This window comes from Hyperolius riggenbachi, chromosome 7 (genome assembly GCF_040937935.1).
Source record: "Hyperolius riggenbachi isolate aHypRig1 chromosome 7, aHypRig1.pri, whole genome shotgun sequence".
Classification (NCBI taxonomy): Eukaryota; Metazoa; Chordata; class Amphibia; order Anura; family Hyperoliidae; genus Hyperolius; species Hyperolius riggenbachi.
Genome location: NC_090652.1, coordinates 148,016,200 through 148,042,135, shown reverse-complemented (window position 1 = coordinate 148,042,135; position 25,936 = coordinate 148,016,200). Strand labels below are relative to the sequence as shown.

Sequence of the window (25,936 nt, the reverse complement as noted above, 5' to 3'; positions counted from 1 at the left end):
ATGCCGCCGCAAGGCTGTTAACGAGCCAACCCCGCCATTGCCACATAACACCCACCCTGAGCTCACTCCACTGGCTACCGATAAAATGGAGAATTCTGTTTAAGATTGGCTTACTGACATTCAAATCCTTGCACAATCTGGGCCCTGGATACCTGAAGGACTTGTTGCAACTACATCACACCCCCCACAATCTTAGATCAAAAGGACGTAACACCTTGGTCACCCCCAGAGTCCACCTCAAAACCTTTGGAGACAGAGCCTTTTGTCATGCTGCCCCTACACTTTGGAACTCCCTGCCACACCCAATCAGGACAGCCCCATCCCTGGAAGCATTTAAGTCTAAACTGAAAACCTACCTTTTCAGTCTGGCATTCATGAACATCTGACTATCTCCTCTGTAACACAACCCAGCCTGAAACCCTGTATTAACCTGAGACACAGCTATGCGCTTTGAGTCCTATGGGAGAAAAGCGCTTTACAAATGTTATTGTATTATTGTATTATTGTATAATTGGTACTATACGATTATTGTGTGATTTCCTTATACAATATCATGTCCCCTTGTCACTCAAAAATCACAATCGGGCCACAAATAGCAAGGCAAGTACAAAAAACACAACGCATGGGAGCTGTCATTTTAAAGGACATCCGAGGTGAAAATAAACTAATGAGAAAAACAATTGTATCTATCCTCCTTCTCTAAAAATGACTTTTTTAGATATCCCACAGTTTTATTCTATATTTAAATCTAGTTTTTAAGTTTTTATTGTTTAATTGTCTCTGCTCAATGACACCTTCATTGAAGTATGCTAGAGCTGAAATCTATGAATTATTGACCCTTTGTATCTCTTTCCTGCTCTTAGAAGCCATTTACTGACAGGAAAGTGTTTTATGATTGTAATTACTTATCAGTGAGTGTTGTGCTATAGTCTGACCCAGTCCCGACGCAATCCTGAAACTGTCACTTACATACTTGAAGTTTAACTTTTTCAGGCAGTGAAAGAAGAAAAGGAAAACAGCCAAGTTATTTGTGTGCTTGGCACTATACATATACATGTCTATTTCATCATGTCACATGTCACCTCGGTTGTCCTTTAAGGGCCTGTGCACACTGCTGTGTTTTCACAAACAAACAAAGAACATTTATATCGCGCTTTTCTCCTGGCGGACTCAAAGCGCCAGAGCTGCAGCCACTAGGACGCGCTCTATAGGCAGTAGCAGTGTTAGGGAGTCTTGCCCAAGGTCTCCTACTAAATAGATGCTGGCTTACTGAACAGGCAGAATCGAGACTCAAACCCAGGTCTCCTGTGTCAGAGGCAGAGCCCTTAACCGTTACACTTTCCAGCCACTGCATTTTTAAAATCGCAAGGTCTTTTGAAAAATCATGAAAAACGCACTCACAGTGACTGCTGCGCCTTTTAAAGTGAATGGGAACGGAAATTAAAAATAAAATTTTTAAATAAAAAAATCAGTTACTCACCTAAGGAGAGGGAGGCTCTGGGTCCCATAGAGCAGTGTTTCTCAACACATGGTTCGCGGACCCCAGGGGGTACGCGAGACCCCAGCCGGGGGCACGCAGCCAGGAGGGGGACTCAGTGCAAAACGGGGGAGCATGCCCACACATAGCGGCGGGGAGGGGGTCCACTCCCTCCTCCCTCACCTGTACTCCCCCGTCAGCGCTTTCCCCCTCCGACACATTAACAACGGCAGCATGGTAAAAGGAACGTGGACTTACTTCCGCGTTCCACGCCGGAGATTCTTCTCTGTTAGCGATGACGCTGCTACCTGTTTATCAGGAAGTTGCGTCAGGCTCAAAGAAGATCGGACCTCCGGCGTGGAACGCAGAAGTTTGCGTTCCTTTCACCATGCCGCTGTTAATGTGTCGAAGGGGGGAAAGCGCTGATGGGGACGCCCAGGTAAGGGAGGGGGGGAGTGGACCCCCCTCCCCGCTGCTATGTGTGGGCATCGCTCCCCTCTCATGCGCTGCGTCCCCCTCCTGGCTATACTTGGGGCACCCATGCCTGGCTATACTGGGGGGCACCCACACCTAGCTGTACTTGGGGGCACCTATACATATCTATACTGGAGGCACCCATGCCTGGCTATACTAGGGGCACCCATGCCTGACTATACTAGGGGCACCCATACCTAGCTGAACTGGGGGCACCTATACCTAGCTATACTTGGGCCACGTATACTTAGCTATACTGAAGGCACCTATACCTGGGGCACCTATACCTAGCTATACTGGGGCCACCTATACCTAGCTATACTGAGGGCACCTATACTGGAGACACCTATACCTAGCTATACTGGGGCCACCTATACCTTGCTATACTGAGGGCACCTATACCTAGTTGTACTGGGGGCACCTATTCCTAGCTATACTGGGGCCACCTATACCTAGCTATACTGAGGGCACCTATCCTGGGGGGTACTTATACCTAGCTATACTGGGGCCACCTATACCTAGCTATACTGAGGGCACCTATACTGGGGGGCACCCATACCTAGCTGTACTGGGGACACCTATACCTAGCTATACTGGAGGCACACATGCCTGGCTATACTGGGGGCAGCCATACCTAGCTGTACTGGGGGCACCTATACCTAGCAATACTGGGGGCACCCATGGCTGGCTATACTGGGGGGCACCCATACCTAGATGTACTGGGGCACCCATGCCTGGCTATACTGGGGGCACTCATGCCTAGCTATACTGAGGACACCTATACCTAGATATACTGTGGGCACCCATGCCTGGCTATACTGGGGGCACCTATAACTAGCTATATTGGGGCCACCTATACTTAGCTATACTGAGGGCACCTATACTGGATCAGGCACCTATACCTCGCTATCTATCTATACTGGGGGCACCAATACCTGGGGTGTATACACACACACGCGCGGTACTTGGTAGGGGGTACTTGGCTCAAACTGAATTGCGATAGGGGGTACTTGGCTCGAAAAAGGTGAGAAACACTGCCATAGAGCATTCCCCCTCCTCTCCCGGTCCCCGCTGTTACTCTAGCTCCCCCGCTGCGGTATTCGTTTCGGACAAATATCGCTGTTTCCCCACCGAAGGGAGGCTTCGGAAATGCTTCGGGAGCTCCAGTGCTCCCGAAGACAGGCCGCTCTAGACTGCGCATGCGCAAGCGCCCTCTATGACGCACTCGCACGTGCGTGGTATGGAGCCTTCTCTCTTTGGGAGGACTCAGCTCCCAAAGACTTCCGAAGTCCCCGTGGCGGGGGATTTGAACGGGGGAGCCAGCGCAGCACCGGGGGCACCGGGAGAGGAGAGGGAAGGCTCAATAGGACCCGAGCCTTCCCTCTCCTAAGGTGAGTATCTGACTTTTTTTATTTAGTTATCGATTCCCATTAGCTTTAAGCACTGCGTTTGAAAAAAAACGCAATGCATGTGATTTTCATTGCGTTTTTTAGGTAAACAATCTGGAAACCAGGAAATGATAACCTCAGCAAAATCACAGGCGCACATAAATCACATGTAGAAATTTTATTTAAAAATCCAATCGCATCGCACTGCGTTTGTGATTGGGCTTGCGGTTTTCAATGTGTAACTGCTGCTAATTGCGATCTGCGATCAGAATTGCAGCGCGATTCACAGTGGAAAATGGCTCTGTATTCAGATCAGTCCAGTATTTTTTTTTCCAATATTCACACTGTCATAAAAAAAAAATATGGAATGCAAAATGTAACATAGATTGGCATAGCAAACACGATCAAATCACTTTTTGGTACAGTAAGTCAATCATTTTAGTGACTCACTGCTGCTAAGGAACTGTTTACCTGTCTACACTGCAAGAGCCACTTGTGTCATTCAGTTTACTGCTCTTGGTTTAGCAAGTGCACTGTGCAGTACACGGTATATGAGCAGAGTACAGCAGGAGATAATAGCCTGCAGCGCATTGTCTCCGGGAGACAGCTTGGCTAGGAGCTCTTTCTCCTAAACGTGAGGTTGCAGATGACAGAGGAGAAGCTTTGTGAATAAACAGACTGTACAGCACCTTTTCTCCAGCTGCCACACTACCTGCTGGACTGTCACCCCTACAGAGATAGCAGCATGGAGGGTCCCCTTCACTGAGCAGCCAGGTCTCTGCATGCTGGTGGATATGCCATGACTACAGCTTCAGGTAACACCTGTATAACTCATGGGAATATTTCATAGCTACAGAAGGGTTTACTGATCCTGTGCAACCTGGGGGCTGGATTCTGTGCATTTTGCTACCTACTTCTCATTTTCCCTTATTTTTCCACCTGTTTCCAAACTAGCACTTTTGTAGTTCGATGGGAAGTTTTGATGTTTTTACTTGTGTGTATTAGCTGTATTGTTACATGCTATGTAGTCACACATCTCTGCTGTTCTGTGGTTTTATACATGTAACTTAGTATTTCCCATCTCTGGATCTCCTTCATTTCTACTAATAGCTATCAGCTGTATAATACAGATAAGTCCAGGTTTGTTTTTACATTGCTGTTTATGAGTATGACCTATGTAACTGCCTATACCTCAAAGTAGTATTGACAAACTTTAGGATTTTTTTTCTTTCTAGGTTAGTAACCTAACCTGTAATTGTGCATAATGGGTGTAGTTAGAGCACCAATGTAATTCCTGGAAATGAATTTAGAATATTGGCTTTGTAAATTGCAAGGAAACAACTTTTAAACTCTGTTATTTTGAATAGATTAAGAATCTCCCCCTTTCAGATCTGGAGATTGGGACTAGGGTGTTCAGAAAGAAGGAGGAAGTGAAATAGAATTCCAGTTTAAGTTACCTGCTAGAAATTTAAGTAAAGGGGTCACTGGAGCGAGGCAGAATAACTCTGTCTTCTCGAGAATGCACAAATTCTGATTTCTATATTTACTGTAAGTAAAGTTTATAGAATTTTGGTACATATGCCATGTCCCTATCAATATCCTGCTTCTTGCCTTATAAATTAAGTTCCATGCTAGGGTATGTGGCTATGTTATATATTCATCTTCAATAGCTTGGGTAAATGTATTGATGTTGCAAAATATTGATCACATTAATGCTATCTACAATCAGTTGTAAAGTACAATTACATAAGTAATGTGATGCTAATCACACACACTTATTACACACACACACACACTTTAGTTTGTATCCATGCTTATTAATATTTTGGCTGACTTTAATATAATTTGTTAGTGTACCAAAGAGGGAGTCTGGAAAGGGAGTCCTGTATTTTACAGCAATCACTTTTCCATGGGGGCATGGGGGTACCCTGTACAAATAAGATCACCCCCCAGTTTGGCATGATTGCACAGCCCTCGACAATTTGCACCGCACGTTATAGCTGCGGTGTGACAAAAAAACAACACCCTCAGTATAGGAAGCTAGGTGGCCAGGAATAGGTGACTCCTGTATAGGTTAGCCAGGTATAGTAGCCCCCAGTATAGGTCAGCCAGGTAAAGTTGCCCACATTATAGGTAGCCAGTATAGTTGCCCACAGTATTGGTTAGCCAGATAAGTGCCCCCAGTACCTAGCCAGTATAGTTGCCCCCAGTATAGGTAGCCAGGTAGGTGACCCCAGTATAGGTAGCTGGTATAGTTGCCCCCAGTATAGGTTAGCCACGTAGGTACCCACAGTAGGTAGCCAGTATAGCTGCTCCCAATATAGGTAGCCAGTATAGTTGCCCCCAGTATAGGTTAGCCAGGTAGGTGCCCCCAGTATAGGCAGTCAGTATAGTTGCCCCAGTACAGGTAGGTGCCCCCAGTATACTGTAGGTAGCCAGGTAGGTATCCCCAGTATAGTACAGTATATAGTATATTTAGTAAGTATAGTTGCCCCCAGTATGGGTAGCAAGCATAGTTGCCCCCAGTATAGGTAGCCAGTATAGTTGCCCCCAGTATAGGAAGCCAGCCTGCTCCTCCCTCCCTCCCTATGGCTACTACTTATTTTACCTTTTCAGTGGCTGCCTCTTCAATGACAGTCCCCTGCCCCTCGCTAGCCACCCTCTACATTGTACAGTATACTGGGGGCACCTACCTGTACTGGGGCAACTATACTGACTACCTATACTGGAGGCACCTACCTGGCTAACCTATACTGGGGGCAACTATACTGGCTACCTATATTGGGAGCAGCTATACTGGCTACCTATATTGGGAGCAGCTATACTGGCTACCTACTGTGGGTACCTACGTGGCTAACCTATACTGGGGACAACTATACCGGCTACCTATACTGGGGGCAACTATACTGGCTACCTATATTGGGAGCAGCTATACTGGCTACCTACTGTGGGTACTTACGTAGCTAACCTATACTGGGGCAACTATACTGGCTACCTATATTGGGAGCAGCTATACTGGCTACCTATGCTTGGGTCAACTATACTGGCTACCTACTGTGGGTACCTACGTGGCTAACCTATACATATACAAGTTCCCCAACCCTGTCCTCAAGGCCCACCAACAGTGCATGTTTTGCAGGAAACCACAAACATGCACAGGTGGGGTAATTAGTGTCTCAGCAGAGCTGATTAATAGAGTTGGGCCGAACCTCCGATTTTAGGTTCGCGAACTTTCACGGAAGGTTCGGTTCGCGTTAAAGTTCGCGAACCGCAATAGACTTCAATAGGGATGCGAACTTTGAAGAAAAAAAAAATTATGCTGGCCACAAAAGTGATGGAAAAGATGTTTCAAGGGGTCTAACACCTGGAGGGGGGGATGGCGGAGTGGGATACACGCCAAAAGTCCCCGGGAAAAATCTGGATTTGACGCAAAGCAGCGTTTTAAGGGCAGAAATCATATTGAATGCTAAATGACAGGCCTAAAGTGCTTTAAAACATCTTGCATGTGTATACATCAATCAGGTAGTGTAATTAAGGTACTGCTTCACACTGACACACCAAACTGTTCACTGAACAGAACAGGTATACAGTGGCGGGTTCACTGAACAGAACAGGTATACAGTGGCGGGTTCACTGAACAGAACAGGTATGCAGTGGCAGGTTCACTGAACAGAACAGGTATGCAGTGGCGGGTTCACTGAACAGAACAGGTATACAGTGGCGGGTTCACTGAACAGTACAGGTATGCAGTGGCAGGTTCACTGAACAGGTATGCAGTGGTGGGTTCACAGAACAGGTATGCAGTGGTGGGTTCACAGAACAGGTATGCAGTGGTGGGTTCACAGAACAGGTATGCAGTGGTGGGTTCACAGAACAGGTATGCAGTGGTGGGTTCACAGTACAGGTATGCAGTGGTGGGTTCACAGAACAGGTATGCAGTGGTGGGTTCACAGAACCAGCTCTACTGATTAACTACCTCTGTGGATTTCCACAAAACATGCACTGTTGGTGTGCCTTGAGGACAGGGTTGGGGAACACTGCGCTACAAGACCTCAGATCAGCGGCTCCCTGCTTCACTGCATGATGAAGGAACAGGAGAGAGGTTCCCCTGGTAACGGCGCAACATACAGAACATTTCAGCGGGCGAGGTGCTGCTCTAGTGTCCCTGCCGCTTAACGCACGCCATTCACCTGGTGTCATGGGTGGACCTCCTCACGCATACAGTGCATGAAAATAATGCTTTACTGCAATTGTAATTGTCTAACGTAGTGTAATTACATTGTAATAGTAGGTTCACATCAGCACGTTACAAGTGCGGCGCAACAGATTTATCGAGCAGAATAAAATGCATGTAGGGTGATACCACATAATGCGAGCGTTAAAGGGGAACTTTAAGCAAGGATTGAACTTAATTCCAATCAGTAGCTGGTGCCACCTTTCCCACAGGAAATCTTTATCTTTTATAGCTGATATTGTGGTGAAACCCTTCCCACAGTGTGATGTCATGACCATGGTTCTGACAGTTGCTGTCTGTGAGCTTCATTGCATTGTGGGAAATATTGGCTGCTTCCAACTGCCAAGCAAGCAATATCTCCCTCTGTACATCGCTCTCTCAGTAACAAACATTCTGTACAGATCACCTGGCAGAACTAATGATGTCACCACCAGTGTTACATTTCAGAATGTAAATCAGGGAGAGGAAAGTTTTTACAATTGGAAAACCCTGACTAAAGATCTATAAATAAATATTGTACAAAATAATCAACCTTATTCTTCATGTTATTTTCACTACAGTTCCTATGTAACAGTGGCAGTGAAGCATACTTTGTATGTACTGTATGCATCACACCACATGCATAATGTGCAATGCAATTTTTCCCCTCTGTTGTGTTGCATTTTTGTTTTTACAGGGAACAAAACTCCCCACTGTGAACGGAGCCTAAGGGCCCGTTCACACTTAGAACTGCAGAACGCCGGCGATTACCGCCGGCGTTTTGCGGGAGTGATTTTCCCACGATTAGCGCAGAAAAATCACTGGACACTGGAGCGATCGCAATTAGCGTGCTATGCACGCTAATCACGATCACAAATCGTGGAACGCTTGTCGCCGGCAAACCGCTGCATGCAGCGCGGTTGCGGTTATCGCTAACCGCAACCGCAGCAGTGAGAACACTGCCACTCGCTACATTGTGTAGCAGTTCTTGCAGAACCGCTAGCGGTTTGCCGTGAGCGGGAATCGTGCAATTCCCGCTCAGGTGTGAATGGGCCCTAACTGATTCCCTGCACATGACATTAATTTATGTCTGAAGTGAACACAGCTTTGTTTCAGTGTACTTCCTATCAGTCATCATTAATATCACAAGTCACCTCGGTGACACAGAACACACAAGACATATGTGCATATGTGCATATATTATATATACACATAACAGGAAGTCGCGTCAGAGACTAGAGAGAGGAACGCAGGCTGGAGCGCACGGAAGGTTTGTATCTGTCTGCTGCCCGCCGCTGCCCGGACACACATTTAAGCTGGAGGGCAGCGCAGAGGGGAGAGCCCCGAGGTGAGGGAGGGGGGAAACATCCCCCCTCTCCGCCGACTGTGGCCACGGCTTTCCTTTCATGCTGCGACCCCTCCAGCCCCCACAAAACGGCCCAGAGCGGGCCCCAGGGGGGGTGGGCCCCCCCGTGGGAGCAGGGGCTGCAGGCCCTATTGTTACGCCAGTGAAGAATACGTATTTTTCTTGTTTCTTGTGGGAGGGGTTTCACCACAATATCAGCCATACAGCGCCCCCTGATGGTCTGTTTGTGAAAAGGAATAGATTTCTCATGTAATGGATTAGTGCTGCTTAGCCAGCAAGTGGATTTCCTCAGCTTTACAACAGCCTGATCCAACACTGCCAACCCCCCACCCATACCTAACCCTAAATCCACCCCTCCCCCCACGCCCCACACACACTGCAGATCCGTCGATATCCATGCCACCTTTGCGGCAAAAAACGTAAAATATTGGGCGCCATGGAAGTTTGGGCCCCCCATAGGGCATACATGTGAAATCGGCGCCGGTAGACTTGGGCGCAGAATACAGCCGGTATATGGCTGATCCTGCTGCTGCACAAGTCCAGGCCGTGTTAATTACTATTCTCCCTCCAGGCCGCCATGGATAGTGGGGAATGATATAATTCGGCTTCCAGCGATTGCTGGAGGCCGAATTATTGTGTTTTATAAGCAACTTCGGCTCCATCTTCTGACGGAGCTGACGTTACTCACTGAGCGCTGCTATAGAAGTAATTCCCTTTGTAGTCTATGGTGGCGCTGGCTGCGGCCAAATCTAGCAGCGCTGAAAAGCACTGCTCCGCCCCATAGGTGTCCATGTTAATTGCAGTTATATAGGTAAATTTGGGTTTTGATAAAATAGCAGGCGCAGGGACTGTCCACTATACAAACTGCGGCTACAAATAGCAGGCACGTCACCATTTTAAGTACTACCTCATGGCTGCATGAATGTCAGTCCCACACTGCCTGTCCTGCCAAGAGATGTCACAAGAGATTCTGATTTCTGAGAGATCCCAGAGGGGAAAGTGCAAGAAAGAACAGAGATTGTGTGAGGGAAGATTTTTATTGGAAAGGTAGTTAACTTACCAAGAATAAAGACACCTTCCTCTCTTTCTGTATACATGCCCTGCTAGGGTGTGTTGTAAGCCAGTGCACAGATGATGACACAAGAAGGATAATCTCACTAATGAGGTGTTGCTTGCATGAGTCATCTGAATTCCTTATCATTACAGTCCATATCAGTTGTAGTGATAAAACGCTTTCTTGTTTGATGCCGCAACGTTGCCGCCCAATTTTAATTGTAACCGATTTGGGACCAAAATTGATCAAAATTATAGACTGGACAGGATGGAAAGATGTTGCTCGAAAGGGTGCAGCAGTATTAAATTTCGGGACAACTGATGTACTTGTGTCTGGTCTCCACCAATCTAAAATGTGTAACCCCAGACCTGTGGTGAGTGTTATGCTGGGCATACACGGCTCATTTTTGAGTCATTTAGATGGCTCGATAGATAATTTCCGACATGTCCCATCTCCTGCCCGATCATTTCTCCGCTCGATCCTGGATCGCAGTGAATGGAAAAAGATAAGAAAAACAAAAGGAAGATAAGAGAATTGACTGCGGAATCTGCAGCGAAACGATCAAACTGGAGAATCGAGCAGCAAAAACGAGCCGTGTATGCCCAGCATTACAGTAGAGTTTCGGCTCACCTATCTGATGGCATGCCTCCTCCTGTGTCTCCTCTCCATTGCCGCCGAGGCGCTTGCACCCCGTGACCTGACAGTATTTGCTCATGAAATATGGAAGATGCTTTTACTAAATTTGTTTGCAAATTTGCAAGTTCCAAGGATGTCAGCAAGATCGTATATTTACTGCATTCATCAGCAAAAAAAGCATTCCAAAAAAAGTAGGGCCAGTTCCTACTAGAGCTGTTTGTGCCCAAATTCACACACGCAATGATGGGTCTGGAATCTCAGCTTATCTCATTCTTTAGCACTTTGTCAATATTCTGGACAACCCGTCCGATTCCCGATAGCTGTGCATGGCATGGTTACAGTAATTCGGATAAGTAATCAGTGTGCACAAGTGCCAGCGTCCGTCTCAGAGACGGACTGGCTTCGCTATTCGGTAGTGGAAACCCGCCCTTAAAGTGCCTTCCCACTTAATGCTTTGCATTTTTTTTTACAGATACACTTTATTAAGTTTAGATATAGCGAGTACATTAGAACACCTTGTAAAACATGCACATTGCACAAAGTGTATAGTGTGAGGGGACCCTAATTAAATTATTTAAATTCAAATTTAAAGTGTAATTCCATTCACAGAAAGAGGCCCATATATCTTTGTCTATGTTCATGCTAAACCAGGTTTACAATAGTGCAATTTCCGCTCTGGTGGTCCGTTTGGAGTCTGGAGGTAAATGCGCTCCACCACAGGCTTCAAGGAGAAGTGCATCTGCTTGTGCAGAGTAAAAATGCAGGTCGGAACTTTGTGTATCGCTAACGGCAACAGATCTATTGCAATCTGTCATGTGTGAATGGATCTATTGCAATCTGTCATGTGTAAATGGGTCCTATTAAAGGGAATCTGAAGTGAAAATGAATTTATAATATAATGATTTTTATGTGTAGTACAGCTAAGAAATAAAACATTAGCAGCAGAGACATGAGTCTAATATTTTTTCCAGTACAGGAAGAGTTAATAAACTCCAGTTGTTATCTATGCAAAAGAGCCACTGATCTCTCCGACTTTCAAAGTCTCAGAGAGCTCTGTCTTCTGAAGCTTATTATCTCAAGTATCTGTCACTGTATTTTTTTCTTTCTGCAGAGGAAAGTTCAAAAGTTCACTTGCCTGCTCTGTAAAATCATTTAGAATGCTGAGTGTAGTGTGTAAACTGCAAATACTAGAGAATGATGCAATGTTATAAAAAAAACGATATGATTGAAAATAAAAATTAAAATTCTTGTACATATCGGATCTCGTCCAGCTACAGTAATAGAGGGTGATAGAACACCCTAAAAAAGAAGAACACAGAAACAACAGGAGCCCAAATGGTGCAGTACATCACAAGTTCAATGGCAAATGTAAAAAAAAGGTTGTGGTACTCACAAAGGAAGGTTGCACAGGGGCCAACCACTGAAGGCAGGTGGAGATTTATAAACCTGACTCCACTTGGGTGACCAGCGGGAACAGGATCCAGTCGCAATCTTGGCAAAACAACAAAGGACCTATCAGTGGCAGGGCCACTGGGTACCAGAGTACATCCCTCAAAAGGAGGGTGAAAAGCACAAAGGAGGGAAGAGGCGCCCAATGATAGATAAAATTGTGCTAAAAATAGCTAAAATAATAAAGGGAGAGGTGGCTTACTCAATAAGGACATGTTCATATTCATATGAAGTTTAATTATGCACAGGCAATGCGTTTTGTGGGTCTATCGCCCACTTTCTCAGGCCAAATACAGTGCCAGAGATGTAGAGCCACATGCATGAGTGCACACACTTTAGTGATGTTGCCATCTAGTGACAGTTCAGGGTCAAGTTCTGTACAGAAGCCTGTTTGGTCCTACGCCCTCTAGGCTTCCAGGGTTGTTAAATCCATTTTCATATTGGGATAACTTGTTAATGAAGTTATCCTCCTCCTGGGTGGATCAATTTTTTCAGCACCACAAATTCAAACAAATACCTTTGCATATTCACAATGTGCTCTGATGGACTGGGGGCAAAGTTTCTTTAATTATTCATTTCTGGGTCAAAGAGTTCACTTCCTGACTGAGGTCAGGAAGTGAAAAAATTATTAGTTCAGCAAAGGTGCCTAGAAAAGCACTTACAAAAGCGCTTTTCTAAGTGCAAAGTGCAGGGAAAAGCGCTTTGAAAAAAGCTCAATAAATCGCTCAGCGCTTGCGATAGATAGCGCTGGCGATTTATAATGTGAACAAGGCCTAAGGGCTCTTTCACACTAGAGGCTGCGGTAGAAAAGGCTGAAAGTCAGCCTTTTGCTTAATGCCAATACATAGCGTTTTCAAAGCGTTTTCAAAGCCTTTTGAAAGAGTTTTACAGCCCATATGAAAATGACCTTTTTTTTTTCTTCTATAAAAATAAGTAAACAAGATAGCTGTAAAACGCTTTGAAAAGGCTTTGAAAACGCTGAAGTTGGCGTTTTCCATTGACTATCATTGAAACGCCAACAGCCAACTTTGGCTGTTAACAGCCCTGAAAAAGCTCCTGGGAGCATTGAAACGCAACGCTTCAAAACGCCGAGTTAGATGTGAAAGGTAAAATGAAAGTCTATGGACTTTCTTTTACCTAGCAAAACGCCAACTTCAGCCGTGGCGTTAAAACGCCGAAAAATCCCTCTGGTGTGAAAGGGCCCTAAGAGACCACTTCAGTATTTTCCTTTCACCCTTTTATTTTCCAACAAGGATAGAAACCTTTCATGTTAGTTTGTGGTTTCTTACATTTCTGAACTACACTGGCTCTAAAAATGATGATTAATTAAATTATAAATTTGTTCCTTTTTTCACCTTACTTTTTACAGCTTGACAAAGGGTGCTACCAAAATCAGAAACAACTATGGGACAGACAATGCTGAGTTAGTTTCTGAGTAAAATGAATTCCTTTCTCATTCATGTCTGCTCTTTTGTTAGGATAATAATTATTATTATTACTAGAGCAACGTTCGCACGACTAGCACGCATGCGCTAGCACAGCCGCAACCAGCAAGGCGTATGCAACCGCACGCCCGCAATGCGCCCGCAAGCCGCGACACACACACGCCCGCCCCCTGCATCCATTCTCCTGTACTCTCCAATGTCCGCCCATGTGACGCACTTGCGTGCTGCCAAAAAAGGCATGGACACAGGAGGACGCAGGGACACAGGAGGACGCAGGGACACAGGAGGACGCAGGGACACAGGAGGACGCAGGGACAAAGGAGGACGCAGGGACACAGGCGGACGCAGGGACATAGGCATTTTATTATAAGGGATTATTATTATTGATTTATAAAGCGCCAATGTATAGTTACCTCTATTACCATCTGTTGAGGAATGACTGTATAAACTGATGTAACAGCAGCAGTAGTATATAAAACAAACTGTTTTAAATTCCCCTCAAAACACAAATAACATCAAGACTATCCTTCAAGCATGCTGGTATTCATTTCAGCAGAGGTGGGGAAAAGAAGCCTACATTACATTCCCCCAATCTTCTGAAAAGGGAATCATATTACCTCTTATTCTTCAAGGGCTATTGTTTAATGTCATGGTTTCGTAATTACAGTCCTATTGCTCTACCGTTTGGAAACTTTTCTAAAATTTCCAGTCACTACCCCCCACCCAGAGAGGACGTTATCAGTTGTGTCTATAGGGGATCTACAGCAATGAGACTGTCACCCAATAGATTAGGCAGCTGCCAATGTATGTCTTAATCCCCTCCTCCAGGGTAAAATGTTTTTCTCGTTTAATGCTGGGTCTCCATATCAACACTTGTTTTTGTCTGGCTGTGTATAAGTTCCTTGATTAGCTGATGTGCAATTAGTAAGTAGTACCTATGATGCTTAGCCATTTATCATCAGTCCCACTCACATACCCTGGTGTTAAGTTTTTCAGCTGAGCTGCTTCAGATCAGGTCGATAGACAAAACAAACAAACGTTGAGTGAGGGGGCTTTCTTTATTTTATAGATTTTGTTTTTTGATTCAATGGGCATGCAGTTTTTTCACCTGTTTTCACGTTATCTGTTACTTTTTTAAGCTCTCAAAGAGCAAAAATATAATAAAATTAAGGTAAGAAAAGTAATGTTGAAATTAAGTTAATCAGGAACTAGTTACTTTGAGTGATTATTTTGCTTGTAAATGTGCTGAAAGGTTATTTTTATCAATTAGGTGATAAATAAGTCATTTATGCGAAGTTTTGTGAGTAGAGTCCAATGCTTTTATAAAATCTTACATCTAATTTAAAAAATAGTACTTAGTTTGTACCCTGACGTCATCGACGTGGAGTTGCGGTGGGGGGCGGAGTCCACACGCAACCCATCTGCTGAACAGAGGTTGGTGAGTAGGCAGGTATTGAGCACATGTGTGCGCATAGTACTCCCCCAAATACTCCTGATGAGAAGGAGGGAGGGGAATGAATAGAATGGATAGGACATGACGTACCGAAAGGGGAGGACTGCAATTTGCATATTAGGTGATGCTGTTCTCCATCAGGTCCACTGGATGGCCACCTCTTCCTGATTGGCTGCTGGTATTCAAATCTGATTGGTTAGATGTGGGTGGAAGGTGTATATAAGAGTGTTGATTTTAGACAACAGTGATATATAATGCTGAACAGCTTGAGAAAGGTCGTGTCGCTGCTACAGATTACTTTTTAAACCACTTTTGATGGAGTAAAAGAGCTTTAATACAAATCGATGGTGCAGACTCTACTGTGGATTGTCTAGTGGAGTGCTAAAGTGCGGAGTACTGAGAGTCTGGGCACATCAATTTCTCCACACCGGAAACACTTAGTTTGTACCCGGCTTTAGTAAATATGTTGCTTGCTTAGATCCTTGTAGTCTTTATGCAATTGTTTTTATCTGCTCTCTCTCCCTAGCCTGCTATTGTCTTCCTCTATTCCTGTTATAAGCATAACTGTAGTGCTGTTTCCTTATCTTTGCCTTGATTAGTTACTTTATGTACAAGGGTGTGTGCATGTCATAAAGTTTGCTGTTGTAGGCTGGCGCATAGCATCAGGCCCCTTTCACCCTAGAGCATTTTCATTGTGTTGCGTTACCCTTTTTCCGCAGGGTAACTGTCACACGCCCCCTAGTGGCCAGACCGCACAATGCCTTCCAATCGGTTTCAGCACACAGACCATGCAATCTGTGGTCACAATCGGTGCGCAGAAACCGCTGGGAATTTGGCAGCAGACCGACTAGAAGGGAGCTTGTGAGTTACAGTAATACAAATTACACACTATTTCAGGGTATAACTGCCACCACCTCTACACTGATACTTATACCTGCAAATAAAACAGTTAAACACACTCTATTTTATCTAGCTATCAACAGTAGTAACAACTCTTCAGAAGCTAGGGTTCAGTTTGTGCGGCTGAATAGCAGGAGTAGCTGAACAAATATATGACTTTTTAGTCGTTTATTATTAATGCAATATAAATAATTAATATATACAGAAAATCATTAAAATCAACAATTATGGAGACAATCGTAGCGCAGTATAAAAATAAAAGGGGAAGAAAATATGAATACTTAAGTTCATGTGGAAATATGTCCTTTCTGGGAAAACACGTGAAGTTCCTTTGTTTCAGTTCAGGAGCAAAGTTCAGACAAGATGGCCGCTAACCACGTGGTCCTCTGGCTAGCAGTAGCATGCTCTCATGAATATGGGATTTGGAGGACTAAAGGAGGAGCCCCTAGCAAGTTCTTTTGAATGACTCACATTTTTGGGTGGGGTCTCAGGTTCAGCCCAGGGGCTGGACAGGGTGCCGTTAACCTCCTGGGTGGGTTTCAGGTGCCCACCAAATATGACATTTTCCATATCTCAGCTTACGCTTCCCGCACACACATAACAGTCACAGATTCATATTCCTCAGAATATGACAGTTAATATGACATTAAACTTGGTTGCTGTCGCATGTTCGGTTACGAAGTAGCAGAATACCTCAGGTTCTGGGTATGTCAGGGGTCTCAATTTAATATTAAAATATTCACCAGATCTGGACCAGCAGAATGAGATAACTTTCATACCTCTCATATGAACAGTATTCCTTAAACAGGCTAAAAATCATATACAGCATTCATTTTCTCTCTGCTTCCAACGGAGTCGAGCAGTCTGGTCTCCTGTGGAGGTTATCCTGTCTCTTCAAAAAGGCAGCAACACTTTGCCATTTGGGGCTTACTGATAGAAAGCTTTCACACCTTGGTGTCACTGGCCCAGGAATGAACTTATTTGATGAAGTTAATTACACAACCAGGTCTTCTCAGAGAGCCACGTCTCATAAAAAGAAAGTTCTGCTAACAACTGAAATGCTAGATTTTCAAAAGAAGACCCCAGGCTCGACAGTCTGCTACCCCCTACACATATAATCTTGATCTGGCAATGCAACGACAATCGGTGCAGGAAACCGATTGCGATTGCGTTTTCTGGTCTCACGGCTCTTCCGTGACAGTAATGCTAAAGCAATGAATGTCTATGGAACATTTCATACCTGGTGCGATGTGCCAGAAGTATCACATTTGATGCAAAAGCATGAGCGTTATGGGCCCACATTCGCGGTGACATGCGTTGACCGGAGGTCATGTAAGTCAATGGTGCCACAGATATTTTAATTTTTTTGTGTGCTCGCATTGCGGTGTGCATGCGCGGTAGCAAGATTTTTCAATACACTTGCGTAATGATCTGCGGGCGATTTCCAGTCAGCGCACACCACATGCGCTAAGGCAGAAGGAAATCCCCACAGTCACAAAAGCAGAGTACCCAGTATATATTGGTAGAGAGGAATTTCAACCAGCAAGTGGAGCTGTGGAGTACAGAGGAATAAGTCCTCTGTACAGCCACTGATGCCAGATTGAAATTGCACAATTAAGCAACGCTTGGCAATGTAAACAAAGTAGCAACTCAGAAGAAAGCAAGAACAGAGACAGAGTATATGAATATCTACCAATCCAGTCGCCACTCAGCGACAGTAGACATATCACATCAGAACAGACCAGAAAGAGAAAGCTAATCGCAAGAGAGGCGATTGCTATCAGCAACACAAGACTGAGCAAAGACAGAGCATGAATTGCGTAAGGAAGACACGGCAAATAACTACAATCTGAACGCCAAGGAAAATAACAAAACAACTAGCTAAACGCGGTCACCGCACATTATGCGCAACAGTGACCACCGCGTTACGAGTAGGGTCACCGCACGTTAAACGCAACAGTGACAAAACGTACCAACCCTGACTAACGAATGAACACGAAAAACAAAGACAAACAGATAGCGGGGAATGCTTGCAAATCGGTTGTCTCACACCAGACAACAGCAAGCGTTCGTTACAGACAAAACAGACAGAAGGAGTAACCAGTAGCAACCACAGCTAAGGTTATACTCCAAGATACAGACAAGGGAGATCCACCATCTCTAACGATACGAAAGCCTGTTTTTAGCGTTGCGGTGCATTCATCCACTCGCACCGCAATCAAAACGCTTGTTGCTGGTGTGAGCCTGAGACAACAAAATATGTTTCTGTTCTGATATTGCAACCACAATTTTGTTATTTTAAAAATAGGGTATTCAGAGAGTGGGAAAACTGTTTAAACCATTTGTACATAAATGAAATGTAGGTTCAATCTTATGCAGAAGGGTTTCAGCGCACTAAGCCAACAACTAGCACATGAAATGCCTCCACTAAATGCAATGCATCAGTCCACACAGAATTTTAATTCAAGAAAGCAGTAGTGGGCATATACAGTACATTGAAAGTATGCTTCACCGCCACTGTAAACGTAATGTTTAAACAGAGGCGCCAAAATAATAAAATTAGCTACAAAGTTTAAAAGTAGAAGGGACAGTGGTGGACTTACCTCCTCCAAGTAGACACAAAAACACTGATGATTTATCAACAAAGAATTGTATTACATACTCCAGGGATCAGTAAAACACGTTTCGCAGGAGCGACCCTGCTTCATCAGGCTATGGGGAGGAGTACATACGCAGTAGGTTTAGGTATCAGCCAAGCGCCTCTGTAGCCTGATGAAGCAGGGTCCCTCCTGCGAAAAGCGTTGTACTGATCCCTAGAGTGTGTAATAAAATTCTTTGTTGATAAATCATCAGCATTTTTGAGTTTACTTGGAGGAAGTAAGTCCACCACTGCCTCTACTTTTAAACATTTTAGCTAATTTTATTCTTTTGGCACCTCTGTTTACACGTTACATGTATGAATCCACCCTTGGTAAATGGATGTTACACCCGTTCTTCTGATCTATGGAGAACGACTTCTTAATCTCCCCACCTGCATTTACAGTGGTTGCCTATGTGGTTACCCTGCTTTGTGATTATAATTGTATTACTCTTCTCATCATTTCAATTATCACCAGTACATACTACACTATATTGGGCTCTCGGTGTCTCTTTTTCCTGCCCCTGTAAACGTGCACGTTGTCCGGTAAACACACTCCATGCTCTGTGTTTTTCCGACTCAACTCAACGCACCGCTGATGCACCAATGTGAACGTACCATAGAAATATAATTGCATCGAGTTGCGATTATATATATATATATATATATATATATATATATATTTTTTTTTTTTTAAATGTACCTTTTATTGGTACTTGTTACAAGACAATTACAACATATGCGTTATATTGTACAAGTAGGATTTTCTTTACATCAAACATTCGGTGAGAAATACTGTATACTGTATTTACTACAACTACAGAACAAAGTAGAACAAAGAACAAAGTAGAAGACTGCATATACTACTGTATATGTGATTATATTGTTGGTGGAACGCAATAGACGCAGTGTGAAAGGAGTTTCACACAATTTTTTTAATCAGAATTTAGATTCAAAGCAGACCTGAATATTGTTTAAAAATTTCAACCCAACAGTAAGGCTCTGGGCCTTTTTTCCCCTTTTAAATCAAGATCAGCAGTGTGCAAACCTTTAAGCAAAAGTGGAGCAGTTTCCTACAGCAACAAACTAAGTATCAGCCACTAAATGAAACATGGACGCTAATTAATTGCGCAAAACAAAATCTCCGCTTTTGCCCATGGCTTTTTGCACTGGTCTTGAGAAGTTAGTCCCAAGGTTCCTAGCAGACTTACTTGGTTTCTGGGTCAAAAAAAAAAAAAAATGTTATTTTTATCCTCATAAGGTCTTGTTGCTGCCCTGCACTTCTGTATAAAGGATGAGGAAGCACAACCCCTCAAGATGTCTACTTCTGGCCTTTGCATAAAGTTCAGGTCTATTTTTTTTTTTAAAGGACCTCTGTCGCAAAAATCTTAAAATTTAAAATATAAGTAAACATATACAATTAAGTTTCTTCCAGAGGAAAATGAGCCATTAATTACTTTTCTCCGATGTTGCTGTCACTTAAAGTAGGTAGTAGAAATCTGAGAGAACCGACAGGTTTTGGACTACCCATCTCCTCATGGGGGGTTCACATGAATTTCTTTATTTTCAAAATGCACTTAGTGAATGGCAGTTGCTCCATACAACTGCCAAAAAAGTGTACGGTGAGCAGGGAGGCTGGTCAGCATCTTTGGATAAATCCTTTCAGGGAGTATCTTTATAAAGAATAAAGGCCATGCTGAGAATCCCCTACGGAGAGATGGACTAACCCAAAACCTGTCAGTTCTGTCAGATTTCTACTACCTACTGCAAGTGACAATGCTCTAGGGCCCCATAGCAGCTGCTATGGCTGCTATGACTATTGCTACGCCCCTGGGAGCAGTAGAGTACAGTAATACCTGATAATTTACCACTGTCATATAGGACGAGAGTACATATCATAAAATGACAGTTAAAGTCGGCATCATTCCTTTAGCCCCCACCTTATTGAATTTCCCAGGACATCCACTATGACTGCCTGTAATCTAAAGCTCCTGCATATACAAATAATTGCCTTTTGATTTTCTGCTGTTTATCGGTCAAATGTCTGATCAGACATGTTAGAAAATGTCTGAGCATTGGGGGTGGAACATTAGTGGTGGGAATTGCTGGTCCATAGCTTAGCTTTGAATTAAGCAGTACAACGCTTGCAGTTCGATTGATGCGCGAATTGAGTTTGCCATGTATGGTAGGAATTGATTACTATATTGAATTCTAATCACCTATGGATCGATCAGCTAAGAATATTAGACCAAAATCAACATGTGTATTGCTATCCTTACTGCAAGTCAGGGGTGGCGGCAGATTAACAGCCCATAGCGTTGCACTAATCTATTAAAAATCTATGTTTAGTGTGTGAAAGGATTCAATCTCTGATCAAAGTCTGATCTGAGAGGGATTGATCTTCTGGTCACATCTGGTGCCCATCAATTAATGTACAGGAATCTTTACCCAAACATTCAAAGATCAAAGCAAAAGATAAGAATTAACACAAAAACAAAAACAAAGGTTTGTACAAGTTGCTCGGAAAAACCTGAACAGTCCTATGCCAGGTTACACTGACCTTGTCAAACATGTAATTAACAGGGATCAAACAACAATCCATGAAAACCCTTATCTGGTCGATGAGAAGATTTCGCCTGTAATATAGGACACGTCTCCAAATGCATTACAACTGTTTAATAATTTTTTTATTGCACTGGCAATTTCCCGCTGTGCCTGCAATTTGCGCAAATTTGATTTTGCACTGTCTTTGAAAAACAATTATGATTTCCTTTTCCAATGAGGTCACTCTTAAAATTAACCTGTATCAAATTTAGATACTAAGAAATTAATATATAGTAGAGTACCGGTTATCTGGAACTCAACCAACCAGCGGTCTCAACCAACCAGCACAAATTGCCAGCAGTATTGACAGTGGTGAAGGCCAACTTCTTAGGTTGTTTGTGGGCTTTCCTGTACTTAAAGTGACACTGATGCGGGAAAAAAAATTATGATATAATGAATTGTATGTGTAGTACAGCTAATTAATAAAACAATAGTAGCATATAAAAGAGTCTCATATATATATTTATTTTCATTTATATAGCTTTTTCGTATAAAATTGCATCATTCTTTCATATTTGCAGTTACAAACCACACACTGTATTTTAAACCTTTAAACAGAGCAGAGCTAATGAACCTTTGGACTCCCCTGCAATAAAACCTTATCTGAAGATGTGTCTCACTGTTTCTTTGATGTGTAAGTGTTTCAGAAAATAGGACTGTCTCCAACCCAAGTTGGGTCCGAGAGCTCAGAGAAGCTCTTTTGCATAAATAACTACTGAAGTTTCTTAAAGCGGACCTGAACTTAGAACTTCCTCTCCGCTCTAAAAGATGCTCAACAGCATAACAACCTTTACAGAAAAACATTTCTTTGTTACAGCTGATACAAATCCTGCAATAAATCTTAAGTTTTTCTACTTTCTGCTTTCATAGAAGAAGACATGGGGCTTGATTCACAAAAGAGTGGTAACTGTTCGCGTTCGCACGCAATTAAACGGTTTGCGCAAAATTGTTATCCTTTTCGCGCGCAAACGCAAATTTTCGCGCAAAAAAAGGTAACGATTTTGCATGAAAATTCGCGCGAAAACGGCCGTGCTAACAGTTAGCACTTTTTTGTGAATCAAGCCCATATTGTTAACATCCTGTGTTTACAAATAAGATCTCTGCCATGACAGTCAGCTGAAACAACTGAGGGATCAAATTACAATTTGAGCTTAGTCACAGATAAAGGGCAATTAGACAGGCTAAACTCTCTAAATACATAAAGGGTGCATTTCTCTATGTTTTCCTCCTGTCTTGTGCAAGAGTTCAGGTCCACTTTAACTCTTTCTATACTGGAAATAATGAGACTATTTTCTTTGCTACTAATGTTCTATTTCTTAGCTGTACTACACATACAATTCATTGTATCATAAGTTTCAGGGCTGGATTTGTACTCTTTACAGCCCAAGGCCACTGTCACCAGCTGCCCCCCTTCAGTATAGGTAGCCAGATGACCCCCCCCCCTTCCCTCTAGTATAGGTAGCCAAATGACCCCCTCCCCTCAGTATAGGTAGCCAGATGACTCCCTTAATCCTTCCTTTTCCCACCCCTCCTTTCAGTATAGGTAGCCAGCTCACCTTCACACCGCAGCAGCCATCAGTGTCACTCAATTCTCAGCTCGTCTCCAGTGCAAAAGCTTCCTCTTCTCCTCTGTCTCCAATGCTGCCCAAGTCCATAGCCGCCGGCCACAATGCAAACGTGCACAGAGAGCAAGGTGGCTGCTGCACAGGCGGCTAGCAGCAGAGTGCCACAGTCAGGCGCACGCCTGATCTCCCTGCATTGCAGCATTTGCAAGCTTGAAAATGCTGCACCAGTTTAGCCTGCTGCTTTGGTGCCCTTGCTCCTGTGGTGCCCTAGGCCATGGCCTAGTGGCCTTGGCCTAAATCCGGCCCTGATAAGTTTACTTTCACTTCAGATTCCCTTTAAAGACACTGGGCTCCAGAGCATTTAGGGCCTGTTTCCACTATCGCTAATTCACATGCGTTTGCCGCATGCGAATTTGCATAGCCAATACAAGTGGATGGGACTGTTTCCACTTGTCAGGATTTCTGAGCGTTTTCGTCCGCGGAAAAAATTTGCATGCCAGAGCCATCAGAATTCGCATACCGCTATGCGGGTGTATGCAAATTTTCATGCGAATTCGCACGCAAATTTGCATGGAATCAATAGAAGAGCACACAGGCACTGCCATGGTTAAATTCGCATACAGCGTCATTCATGCGAATTCGCATGAAAATTCGCATACACCCGCATGCAAAATTCTGTACGAAAGTTGTGAAAGCATAAAGGACTGCTGTTGAGGGTGTGTAAGGCGCTTAAGGCGCGTACAGACGCCATAATTGCGCAAACGACAGGTCTGCCAGATCCTCCCGCTGGGCGGATGTTCTGCCGACAGTAGCACGTGTGTACGCGCTGACGGCAGACTGATAAGGCTGTTTCTGAACGACCCACTGAGCTCAGCGCTGTTCGCAGAACATCCGCTCAGCGGTAGGGTCTAGCGGACCCATCGTTTGCAGAAATATGGCATGTGTACGCGCCTTTAAGTCCTGTGTGTAACCCTTTGAATGCTGTTCTAGTAAAAAAATGCTAATTGTATATAATATGCTGTAAATAATCTATTAGAGCAAAGAAGAAATGCTGGGGTTCATTCCGCTTTAAATGACATGAAAAAACCATCCATCATTACCGCTGGCCCTCAGGCTTTAGCTATTTTTGAGTCACATACCTGCAACAAGCATGCAGTCAGTGGTGTCTGCTTTCAAGTTCAATTTATTTTGCTCATGTAGATTTGATGGTCACTTTAAAGGGACCCTGAGCAGTAACTTAAATAAAAAATTTCACTTACCTGGGGCTTCCTCCAGCCTCTCCGAGTCCCGCCGGCGGCTCCAATTACCGGCGACACCGGGGCCGGGTGTTGGACCGACTCTTCCTGCATCCTGATGCTCGTTGTCATCACGCTAGCCACTGCGCAGTGTGACAGGTCTGCGCTTGCGCAGTTTTCTATTTCTAAACCACGCATGCGCAGGCCTGTCACGCCAGCCACTATGATGACACGTAGCGGCCGGCGTGATGACGACGCGCGTCAGGATCCAGGAAGAGTCGCCCGACACCCGGCTGGGATGTGGCTGGTAACGGGAGCTGCCGCCGGGACTCGGAGAGGAGCCAGGGGGATGCCGGGGGACCTTGCGGCCTACGGTGGGCTGGAGGAAGCCCCAGGTAAGTAACATTTTTGAATTTAGGTTACTGCTCAGAATCCCTTTAAAAAAGGGTTATTGTGAAACACTCCAAGAAAATTGTTCCTTTAAGAACTGCATTACAGTTTTGTTCAGCTGTTTAGTTTTAGTTTGTAGGTAGATCATAAAACCTAAAGGTGCCCATACACTTATAGATTTGCAGCAGATTCGACCATCAGATAGATTTCTGTCAGATGCCTATCAGGTCGAATCTGACAGGAATGTATCTGATGTGTACCAAACAGTAGGAATCGAATTTCAATAGATTTCAGAATAAAATCGATTGAAATTCGATCGAAATGCAGTGGTGCACCATTCGATCCAATGCAACCCTATGGGTCATCGATTGGTTGCCAGCAGCCGATCAACACAGATTTTCCGTCTGGACCGAACGATCAAATCGATCGAAATCGGCCGGAAATTGATTGTTCTGCTGATCGATCATGCTTTCTGCTGCATAGAATTCTAGCCAATGCAATCAAAACGGTCAAATCGGCCGTTGATCGATAGCTAAAATTGGCCAGTGTATGGGCCCCTTAAGGCCCAAATCAGGCAGATCTCCTACACCATATGGAGGTTTAGGCCAGCCTAGATGTCTCGCTTGGAGTTGCTGACAAATTAAGATCCTCTTAAAGCAAACCAGAGGCGGATGAAAACAAAAAGTTAGATACTTACTTATGAAGAGGGAAGCCTCTGGATGCTTCAAAGGCTCGGGACCACCGCGGCTGCCTGGGACTCTCTGCATGGCCATGAGAACATATCCAACAATCTCTTTGGATATGTTTAGAGGGTCCATGCGTGCCAATGGTGGGGGCCAGGAGGACACAGGAAGCCTCTGGACCATCCAGAGCCTTCCCACTATCTAGGTAGGTATCTAACTTCTTCATTTTCATCCTTCCCGGGTGGCCTTACAATCATTAGTATGATCACAGTAGTACTGTAGTTCAGGAAGAAACTTGAGTTGTTATAGCAGGTCAAATGAACCCTGAAATCTCCAAGGTGACAGCAATCAGCCATACTCCTGTTCCCAAAAGGTAGAAGGAAGTAATATCTTTTTCAAGGTTGGATGGTTGGTGTTGACATTTTTTAATATTTAACTCTTAACTTCCCTAGTTACAGCAAAGAAAAACAAGGAGTGGATAGTATGCACGGATTACCACATGAATGCTAAACAAGAGAAACTTTCTACTTGATCCAGTGCATCCATTTTTATCCATCCATATTTTTTAGAGTACTAACTTTTAGAGAACATAAGCGTTAACTATAAAGAATTGTAGTAAAGTAAAGGGTACCTGAACTGATATGTGACATGGGGGTGTATGCACTAAACTGTGTTAAAGAGAACCTGTAACAAAAAAAAAGTTCCCCTGGGGGGCACTCACCTCGGGAGGGGGAAGCCTCAGGGTCCCAATGAGGCTTCCCCCTCCCCTGTAGCTGCAGGCAATCCAGCGCTGGCTCCCCCGAAGTGTCTCGGAATCCTCCCTCGACAAGCCTGACAAGCGCTGATAAGCGCTGATTTATTTACCTTGCCTGGCTCCAGCAGGGGCGCTGTTGCTGCTTTCCGCACGGAGATAGGCAAAAAATAGCCGATCTCCGTCGGGTCCGCTCTACTGCGCAGGAGCCTTGC

General features: G+C 44.2%; 1 protein-coding gene across 1 annotated transcript in view; it reads left to right on the top strand.

Moving 5' to 3' along the window:
• The first annotated feature begins 3,942 nt into the window (after positions 1-3,942).
• TMC5 (transmembrane channel like 5) overlaps positions 3,943-25,936 on the top strand; it is a 243,192-nt gene continuing 221,198 nt past the window's right edge. Inside the window, exon 1 of the mRNA XM_068244746.1 lies at positions 3,943-4,154. The gene's annotated coding sequence lies outside the window, so the exon portion shown is untranslated. The remainder of the gene's footprint in view (positions 4,155-25,936) is intronic.